Source organism: Gymnoscopelus braueri (genome assembly GCF_963280865.1).
Source record: "Gymnoscopelus braueri genome assembly, chromosome: 15".
NCBI classification, from domain to species: Eukaryota; Metazoa; Chordata; class Actinopteri; order Myctophiformes; family Myctophidae; genus Gymnoscopelus; species Gymnoscopelus braueri.
This window is the reverse complement of record NC_137620.1, coordinates 44,706,794-44,716,564: the sequence shown is the minus strand read 5'-3', so window position 1 is coordinate 44,716,564 and position 9,771 is coordinate 44,706,794.

Here is a 9,771-nt window from a genome sequence, read left to right as displayed (position 1 = left end):
TACAGTGTCACACAAAAGTAGCAAAGATAACAGATCTACAACCTCACAACGCCTCGCATCGTGACACATTTTGAGCTTGTAGATCTGCTATTTTTGAATATGTTTTTCAAGTCAATGTGAAAGTGTGTGTGAACTTGTGACTAAATAATAACTACATTGGATCCATTGGAACACAGGATCTTTATTTTCTCCATTTCCTGATGAACAGTAATAGTTGGTGGATGGTAAACGCATTGGGGATCAAAATGTTTGAAATACACTTTTTGTACAGAGTATTAAAAGTTAGAGTTACAAGCCTTCCTTTCTTTAACTCTTTCATATTTAATCAAGGTGTTTTTTCCCACAGGCAGTCATGTGTCCATACTGTATGTGGATCCAAATGGAGCAAATGTACAAATGGAACCAGTGTTAACACAGTTAGCATCGCGGCGCATTGTGAGCTTGTAGATCTGCTATATTCAAAAAAATATATATACATTATCTATCTATTTGAAAACTTGAAATGGACATTCTGTATAATGAGTACTTTTTCTTTTGGTACTTTAAGTCCATTTTTATACCAATACTTTTGTTCTTTTACTCAAGTAAGTTTGAAATTCTGGGCTTTTACTTGTAACAGAGTATTTCTATATTGCAGTATTGGTACTTTTACTTAAGTAAAGAATTTGAGTACTTTTTCCACCACTGACTTTAGCTGCCTTTAGTGGTCCACCGTTGTTTAGAAATGGAAGGACCCCAGATGCCGGGCAAAGCATAGATATAGAAACCTAGATACCTCAATGGCCTCTGCAGTTCATTGGAGCGACCTGTATAGACCATATTCACACAGCGGCCATATTGGAATTTAACATTGAAAGTGCCGCCACCCGGGGTGGCTACTTTCATTGACTTCATAGAAACATGGCCGCTGTGTGAATATGGTCTATTGCAATACCCTTGTATTGCTTCCGCCCTCAGTCGCGTGCGTGCGTCACAGAAGGGGGCGTTCAGTAGGCCTCTGATTGGCCTACCGAACGTCCCCTTCTGTGACGCACGCGACTGAGGGCGGAAGCTGGTGCGTGCCCGAGATACAGACGCCTCAGAGCCGGAGGAGGCGTCTACCTTTATATGTCTATGGGGCAAAGCACACGTAGTAGGCGGCTGATTTGTGCCTGATGGAAAATGACCTCATATTAAAATACTACAAACGCACGCCGAGATTTAGTGCTTTTTAAAAGCTATAATATAGATCTATAATAGGCCTATATAGATTTATAGATCATTTATTTCCCGCATTTCTTCACCCACGGCTTAATCCAATTTTAATTCATTATATTTGATTTAAACTAAAGTTTTCAAATAATTGTAGTGGAGTAAAAGTACAATATTTGCCTTTGAGATGTAGTGGAGTAGAAGTAAAAGTATTGGAAATGGGAAATACATCAGTAAAGTAAAAAAAGAATCCTCAAAAGTGTACTTAAGTAGAGTAGGCTACTAGTTACTTTACACCACTGCCTTGAAGTCACTGACCCTTTCCACTACAACACTCCTCTACTAAAGACACATTTATACTACAACACTCCTCTACTAAAGACACATTTATACTACAACACTCCTCTACTAAAGACACATTTATACTTCGGTGCATGACAGTGTAGAGCTGCAGAAGCTGATCTACAAGCTCTCAACGTTGCAGATGTGACGCGCTGTGAGCTAGCTGGTGGATAGACACATGTCACAGCTCAACACAGTTGTACAATGGAGCATAAATTAGGCTTTGCTTTGATATCTACCCTGCTCAACCTCTCAGAGTTACAGACCCGTAAGGGTCCATTTGGTTCCATTTCTCTCAGAGTTACAGACTTGTAAGGGTCCATTTGGTTCCATGTGTACACTCTCTAGACTCTAGGCTACATTGTTTTTGGAAAATGTGTTGGTGAATACAGTATTTTTCATCAAACTATTCATAGTTGACAACATTCATAAACTCTTCCTTGAATTTTCAACACCGAAACACACACACACACACACACACACACACACACACACACACACACACACACACACACACACACACACACACACACACACACACACACACACACACACACACACACACACACACACACACATGAAAATAAATCCTTTGTCACTTCACCCATAAATCTATGTGTATTCATATGTATTATTTATCATTCATTATATTAACTCTATTCTGTCTGCCTGCATGTCTGCCTGCCTGCCCGCCCGCCCGCCTGTCTGTCTGTCTGTCTGTCTGTCTGTCTTTCTGTCTGATCATCTTGGTTGCATACCAGTGAGGTTCTTCAAACACAACAGATCTATAAGCTCACATTCCAACATGTCACAGCATGATGAGTTTTGGGCTTGTAGATCTGTATTTTCTCTACCAGCACACAGCCTGTAAGTATGTCTGAGTGAGACCTTGACTTGACGTGTCTATTAAGTGTGTATGTTTGTTATCATTTATTTTATAAGTTGAGTGTATATGTTTGTTATTGTTTATTATATAAGTTCAGTGCATATGTTTGAGTTGCAATATACAGCCTACTCTGTTACTGCCCTAAGAACAGTTCCCATGACAACAAGGGCGGATCAACCGGGGCAATTAATCGCGATCAGTGGCAGCTGTGCGGGCAGCACAGGTGCCAAGTTTAAGGCCACTCAGGACAGAGTGAGACAGAAACACCATGGAACGCACCAGACAGCACGCTACAGCACAGGACGCTACAGCACGCTACAGTACGCTGCACACGCTACAGTACGCTACACACGCTACAGCACAGCACGCCATGAACGCCGGGGAAAGGTGGAATCAGCGACAGACAGCCAAAGGGAAACGACACGTTCCAACGGAGCATCGGTGCAGCCAAGGAGGAAAGGCAGCAGCCGGGTTGGACGGCCGTACATGCAGAGCGGCGGTGCTGTTTATCCACCAGAGACATGGAGTCAAAGAGGGGAAGACAAACCAACTCAGCAGAGGGTTAAGGCCAAGTTCAGACTGGCCCCTCTTCAAAGCTAAGTACCCCTCTTGTGACGCTAGACGGCGTGTGCACTGTGCACCTGTAGTTGTTCTTTTAAATACATTATTTTAGTTCTTGTGTTTATTAGTTATTCAGCCCCACACGAAGGCTCCGTTTTGGGACATTTAATTCATTTTGTGAACACTAGCCCTGGCCTGTTTTTTTGTATTAATTGGAGCATGCTTTTATATGCTGTTAAACTACTGTAGCTCCTATGTGTGTGTGCAGTGATTGTAGTCAGTAGGACAGTGGTGGAAAGTAACTAAGTACATTTACTCAAGTACTGTACTTAAGTACAATTTTGAGGTATTTGTACTTTACTTGAGTATTTTCAATTTCCAATACTTTTACTTCTACTCCACTACATCTCAGACGCAAATATTGTACTTTTGCTCCACTATTATTTGAAAACTTTAGTTACTTTTCAGTAAAAAATTATGATGTAATGAAAACTACATTAACCACTTTAGCCTTATTTTATATATAGGCTATTTGAAAATAGCCGATCTACAAGCTCACAACGCGTCGCATCGCGACGTGTTGTGAGCTTGTAGATCTGCTATTTTCAAACATTTTTGTACTTTTACTTTTGGTACTTTAAGTACATTTTGATACCAAGACTTTTGTACTTTTACTCAAGTAACATTTTGAACACGGGCCTTTTACTTGTAACAGAGTGTTTTTATATTGTGGTATTGCTACTTTTACTGAAGTAAAATATCTGAGTACTTTTTCTACCACTGTAGTAGGCCGTTGTGGGACAGTGTAAACTGATGGGAATTATTTTATTGACCCCTAAAGGAGACCCTCCTGGGAGAAGGACAGAAGGCTGATAAGCTATATGGACTATATGGACTGTGCTCTACTTCTTAAACCAGGACCGTACGGACATTGCCTCTAGTAGGACTGTGATTACCTGATAATTCTGTTTGAATCATTTTGTGCATTTGGCAATAAACCTGTTTTATTGCACCCTTTGCTCCTATAGTTTTACTCTGCTCAACCCTGGTTTATATAAGAACCTGTTTGAAAGTGTCTATTTCAGTTCCTGGGCTCTATTATCCTCCAGGTGGCGTAGTCGGCTCTAAAATAATATCTTTATTTCCACCTCGCCACAATCACTCATTAATACAAATGGAACCAATAGATATGTTAGGGTTCATTTGGTTAGTTGTCCCTTCTTAGAGTTACAGACCTGTAAGGGTCCATTTGGTTCCATTTGTACACTCTCAGAGTTACAGACGTGTAAGGGTCCATTTGGTTCCATTTTGTACACTCTCAGAGTTACAGACGTGTAAGGGTCCATTTGGTTCCATTTTGTACACTCTCAGAGTTACAGACGTGTATCTGCTATTTTCAAAAGATGTTTAGACATTTGAAAACTTGTGAAATGGGACATTCTGCATAATGAGTTCTTCTGGTACTTTAAGTAGATACCATTACTTTTGTACTTGTTAGAATTCCGGAGTTTCACTTGTAACTGAGTATTTCTACATTGCAGTATTGACACTTTTACTTAAGTGAAAAAAAAGTGTACTTTTTCCACCACTGTTTGTAACAGACCCGAAGGGGGGCAGGGGGGTTTCCATGTTCACAAGTGTTTACCTGAGGCTTTTATTTTGAAGGGATTCCTGCCCAAAGTCAGGTCTCTGAGACTTCTATTTTGACGGGTTTCCTGTCCAAACTCAACCACACAGAATTGGCACTGATTAGAATAAATCAGCTTCACCTGTGTTGCTGCTGCTAGCAGCAGAGTAGAATGAAACTGCCTTGGTGGTAGAGGAGTAAAGGACGGCAGACACAATGTTTGTATGATATGGACCATATGGCACGGACTGTCATGGAAAAGAAAGGACGGACGGACAAATAAACAAAGCACATGCCACTTTAGCACCCAGCTGGAAGAGGGACAAGGTAATTACTTGAGTATACACTCAACTACTGCCAGCCAGCCACCCTGTCATTGGCAAACAGTTTACAATTAATATATGATCATCAAATCAGTAGAAAATGTTTTAATAGTTTGATAAAGAGTTTAAACATTATTCATCTTCATCATTCTCCTGAATAACATCTGTCAGAATAAAAATAGATACAAATAAATAATAATTATCATTATTATTTATCTTAATTATGACTCTTAGTTATGTATTTTATGTTGTAAAAAAACAATTGTTGTAAAAAAAATGAATGCATTAAGTTTTATAAATGACACACACACACACACACACACACACACACACACACACACACACACACACACACACACACACACACACACACACACACAGAAGTCTCGATTTACTCTGGATTAACTTGTGGATGGTTCAGGTACATAAATATGTTCCAACACTGACCTCTAGTGGTAGAAAGTAAACAATACAGAAGCATTAGTTTTGTGGTAGACCAGGCGTGTATCGTCATTGGGGCCAACGAGGCCATGGCCCGGTCTGTAAACCCAGCTTGTCCCTGTGTAGGGGCAAGATCCGCCAGGGGAAAAAAAACTAAAAATCAACATTAGCAGCCCCTCACCCTATTCTGTTGTAGCCAACCACAGAAAGTCGCCTTTGTTTTCAAATGGGGCTCATTTGCATTCGGCCGAATTGTTAATGAGTGGCCATTAAAAAAACAGTTTAGCCGTCAAACCGGTTTCCTGCCAGGTACACAGTGGTGGAAAAAGTACTCAAATTCTTTACTTAAGTAAAAGTACCAATACTGCAATATAAAAATACTCTGTTACAAGTAAAAGTCCAGAATAAAAAAAAATACTTGAGTAAAAGTACAAAAGTATTGCCATCAAAATGTACTTAAAGTACTAAAAGTAAAAGTACTAAATATTTGAAAATAGCAGATCTACAAGCTCACAACGCGTCGCGATGCGACGCGTTGTGAGCTTGTAGATCGGCTATTTTCAAATAGCCTATGTATAAAATAGGGTTAAAGTGGTTAATGTATGTTTCATTATATCATAATTTATATCTGAAAAGTAACTAGTAACTAAAGTTTTCAAGTAAATGTAGTGGAGTAAAAGTACAATATTTGCCTCTGAGATGTAGTGGAGTAGAAGTAAAAGTATTGGAAATTGGAAATACTCAAGTAAAGTACAAATACCTCAAAATTGTACTTAAGTACAATACTTAAGTAAATGTACTTAGTTACTTTCCACCACTGCAGGTACACAGTATAAAGAGGGCCCCGACATAGCTTCACATTTCATTATTGTTGTGAGTAGCAAAAAGGAAACCTCGGCCGTCCTTCTCTCCATTGTACAGAGACGGCCACCTCTCTCCATTCAGAAATGGAATCGAAGAAGAACCGTCGTCCTGAAACACCCTCGCCCCCAGGTCTAAACCGGCGGCCACGGGCCGCGAAAAAAAAATGGGGCAGTGTGTTTTGGGACGAGCGTTCCGTTTTCCACCCGGAATGCCTCCGTAATTCTAAATAGACTTATCAGCCGTTGTTGCACGAACCAGCTCACCAGTGAGCTTGTATATCTGCTATTTTCGCTGCTTCTTAATCATTTTATTTATTTATTTATTAATTCATGAAATTCTTCTGAAAATGTGAAATTTGTTTTAATGGAAAAAGTGTGTGCGTGTGTGTGTGTGTTTTGAAGGGCCTCAGCTGCTTTTAGCACAGATAGATGGAAGTTTCCCTGAGCAGGCAAAGTCATCCCACTGGACTCTACCTGAGACGATAGAAAGACAAGGTCCTGCATTAAAATGGCTTCCAGACAACATCAAATAAAAAATATGATCTTTTCTTTGAGTTGCTATTATGTTTTTTTTTTAATTGAAAGTTAATTCAGGGTGTTTGTGTGCGTGCGTGCACGCGTGCGTGTCATACCTTGCCAGTTTGCACGCAGACAGTCTTCTCTTCCACCCATGTTGTCGGGTTGGTGTTTGGCCCAGTTCCTATAGGACAGCCTCTTACCATCACTCCATGACCATGTGCCATCCTACAGGAGAACAGTGTGGAATATAGTATATAATATAATATAATGTAACATTATATTGAATGCCTTACTTCATCACACAAAGGTATAAAAAATAGCAGATCTACAAGCTCAGAACATGGCGCAGAGCGACACATTTTGGGCTTGTAGATCTGCTACCGTTTGCTGTTTTTGAATTTGGATCCTGTAAAGAAACAGTTTTTTCATAACATTGAGACAAACATAGTTCATGTTCTACACATAAAAGGAGGTGGTACCCCCAGAGGACGAAAACAAAGAAACCCCCCGGACACTCATCTGTCTGAAAATGCACACGAACATAAATCCAACATATTAAAAACATGAATTGACACAACACTGATGACAGTGCAAGTCTACGAAGCTATCTATGAAATCTATTTAATCTGCAACACGTCTTTAGTGAGGGGTCCCTGTTTCATCTCTCTCTCAGCTAAGGGGTCCTTATTGGCCTGAGAAACATTTAAGACCCCTGCGGTAGGGTAACATACTGTACCTTTACACTGTCATGGCCCCCGATCCATGTGGAACCTTCACCATACTGTGATTTGATCAGGAAATGAATGAATATGTCCTCCGCTCTGCTGGTTACCGAGGCCAGGTTTGCATACTGACTCAAACAGCTGTTCTACATTCAGACATAAAGAGAAGACATATAGAGAAGGGAATAATCAGTCATACAGTGGTGGGAAAAGTACTCGAATGTTTTTCTTAAGTAAAAGCATCAATACTGCAATGTAGAATACTCTGTTACAAGTAAAAGTGCAGGTAATCAAAATGTACTTGAGTAACAGTACAAAAGTATTGGCATCAAAATGTACTTAAAGTACCAAAAGTAAAAGTACTCATTATGCAGAATGTCCCATGTCAAGTTTTCAAATGTATAAAAATCTTTTGAAAATAGACGATCTACAAGCTCACAATGCGTCGTGATGCGACGCATTGTGAGCTTGTAGATCTGCTATTTTCAAATGGCCGAAATGGGTATATAGGAATGGTTAGTGTGTTTGGTAATAATCAAAATCGACAAAGTAACTAGTGACTAAAGTGTTCAAACAAATGTAGTGGAGTAAAAGTACCATATTTGCCTCTGAGATGTAGTGGAGTAGAAGTAAAAGGAAATTGGAAATTTAAAGTACAAGTAAAGTTGTACTTAAGTACAGTACTTAAGTAAATGTACTTAGTTACTTTACACCATTGCATGCTGTACAGATACACAAAGTAGAAGTTGTATGAAAGATAAGTAATCTGCTTTGTGTTTCAACCGATCTTTAATCATTCATTGTAATTACCTCTGCGGAGCCCCAGTCCATTTTAGCTCTGACATACAGGTAACAGCGACCAGAGAAATAACTCCATCCATACGCACATCTTCTTGGACATAATGCTGGAGTAAAAACAATTAAATAAAGGATCATTCCTGAATCCATGGCAGTAAATGAGCCCGTTTGAATAGGAAGATAATGTAATACTTGTCCTCAGTGGCATGAAGGGGAAGGGATGGATTTCTGTCTCCCTGTTTGATCCAGACTTTTACTTCCCCCTGGAAAACTAATTCTCTCTGTCGTACAGGTTGATGACTGCATATCGTCTCTGTCGGGTGGAAACCTCATATGCAGTGGTGTAAAGTAACTAAGTACATGTACTCAAGTACTGTACTTAAGTAAAATTTTTAATTTACTGGAGTATTTCCAATTATTATATTACAAAACATACATTAACCTCTTTAGCCCTATAGGCTATTTGAAAATAGCAGATCTACAAGCTCATAACGCGTGGCATCGCGACCCGTTGTGAGCTTGTAGATCTGCCATTTTCAAACATTTTAGTACTTTTACTTTTGGTACTTTAAGTACATTTTGATACCAATACTTGTGTACTTTTTACTCAAGTACATTTTGAATACAGGCCTTTTACTTGTAACAATGTATTTCTATATTGCAGTATTGTTACTTTTAAGTAAAAAATCGGAGTACTTTTTCCACCACTACTCACATGATCTACAAGCTCTAAACGCGTCGCCAGCTTGCGGATCTCCTACATTTGATGCTTTTGTGTGACGCTGTAGTATGATCACGTAGGGCGTTAATTTAACTACAAAACACAAAAAGTGAAAATACGGAGATAAGAGGTTTCTGCCCTGACAGGCCGACAGCAAAGACATAAAGTATACCAGCCTGTATACCCTGGTGGCTGATGTCGGTAACACAGCCACGCCAACAAATATGACGCACGCACGCACGCACGCACGCACGCACGCACGCACGCACGCACGCACGCACGCACGCACGCACGCACGCGCGCGCGCGCACGCACGCACGCACGCACGCGCGCGCGCGCGCGCGCGCGCACACACACACACACACACACACACACACACACACACACACACACACACACACACACCTGATGCAGCTCCAGTCAGAGCCATCATCACAGCACAGAGAAGTAGCAGCTTCATGATGGTGATGATGAAGTTGATTGTCTTCAGTAGAGAGAGAGAGAGAGAGAGAGAGATATAGGTTAGATATATAGTAACAACTAGGAGAGGAGAGGAGAGGAGAGGAGAGGAGAGGAATCCCAAACCTTCAGTAGAATGATGTGTGTTGTCTTCCTTCCTGTGTTGAAGTGTTGAAGAAGACAAACAGAAGCTCTTATGTACACTTTGTTATGTCACCATAATGTGGGTGTGGTGAGAGCATATACATGCATCATGCACTGCACAGTATGTATATGCACCAGAGTAACATTTGTTCATGTTTTGACACGTTTAATTTA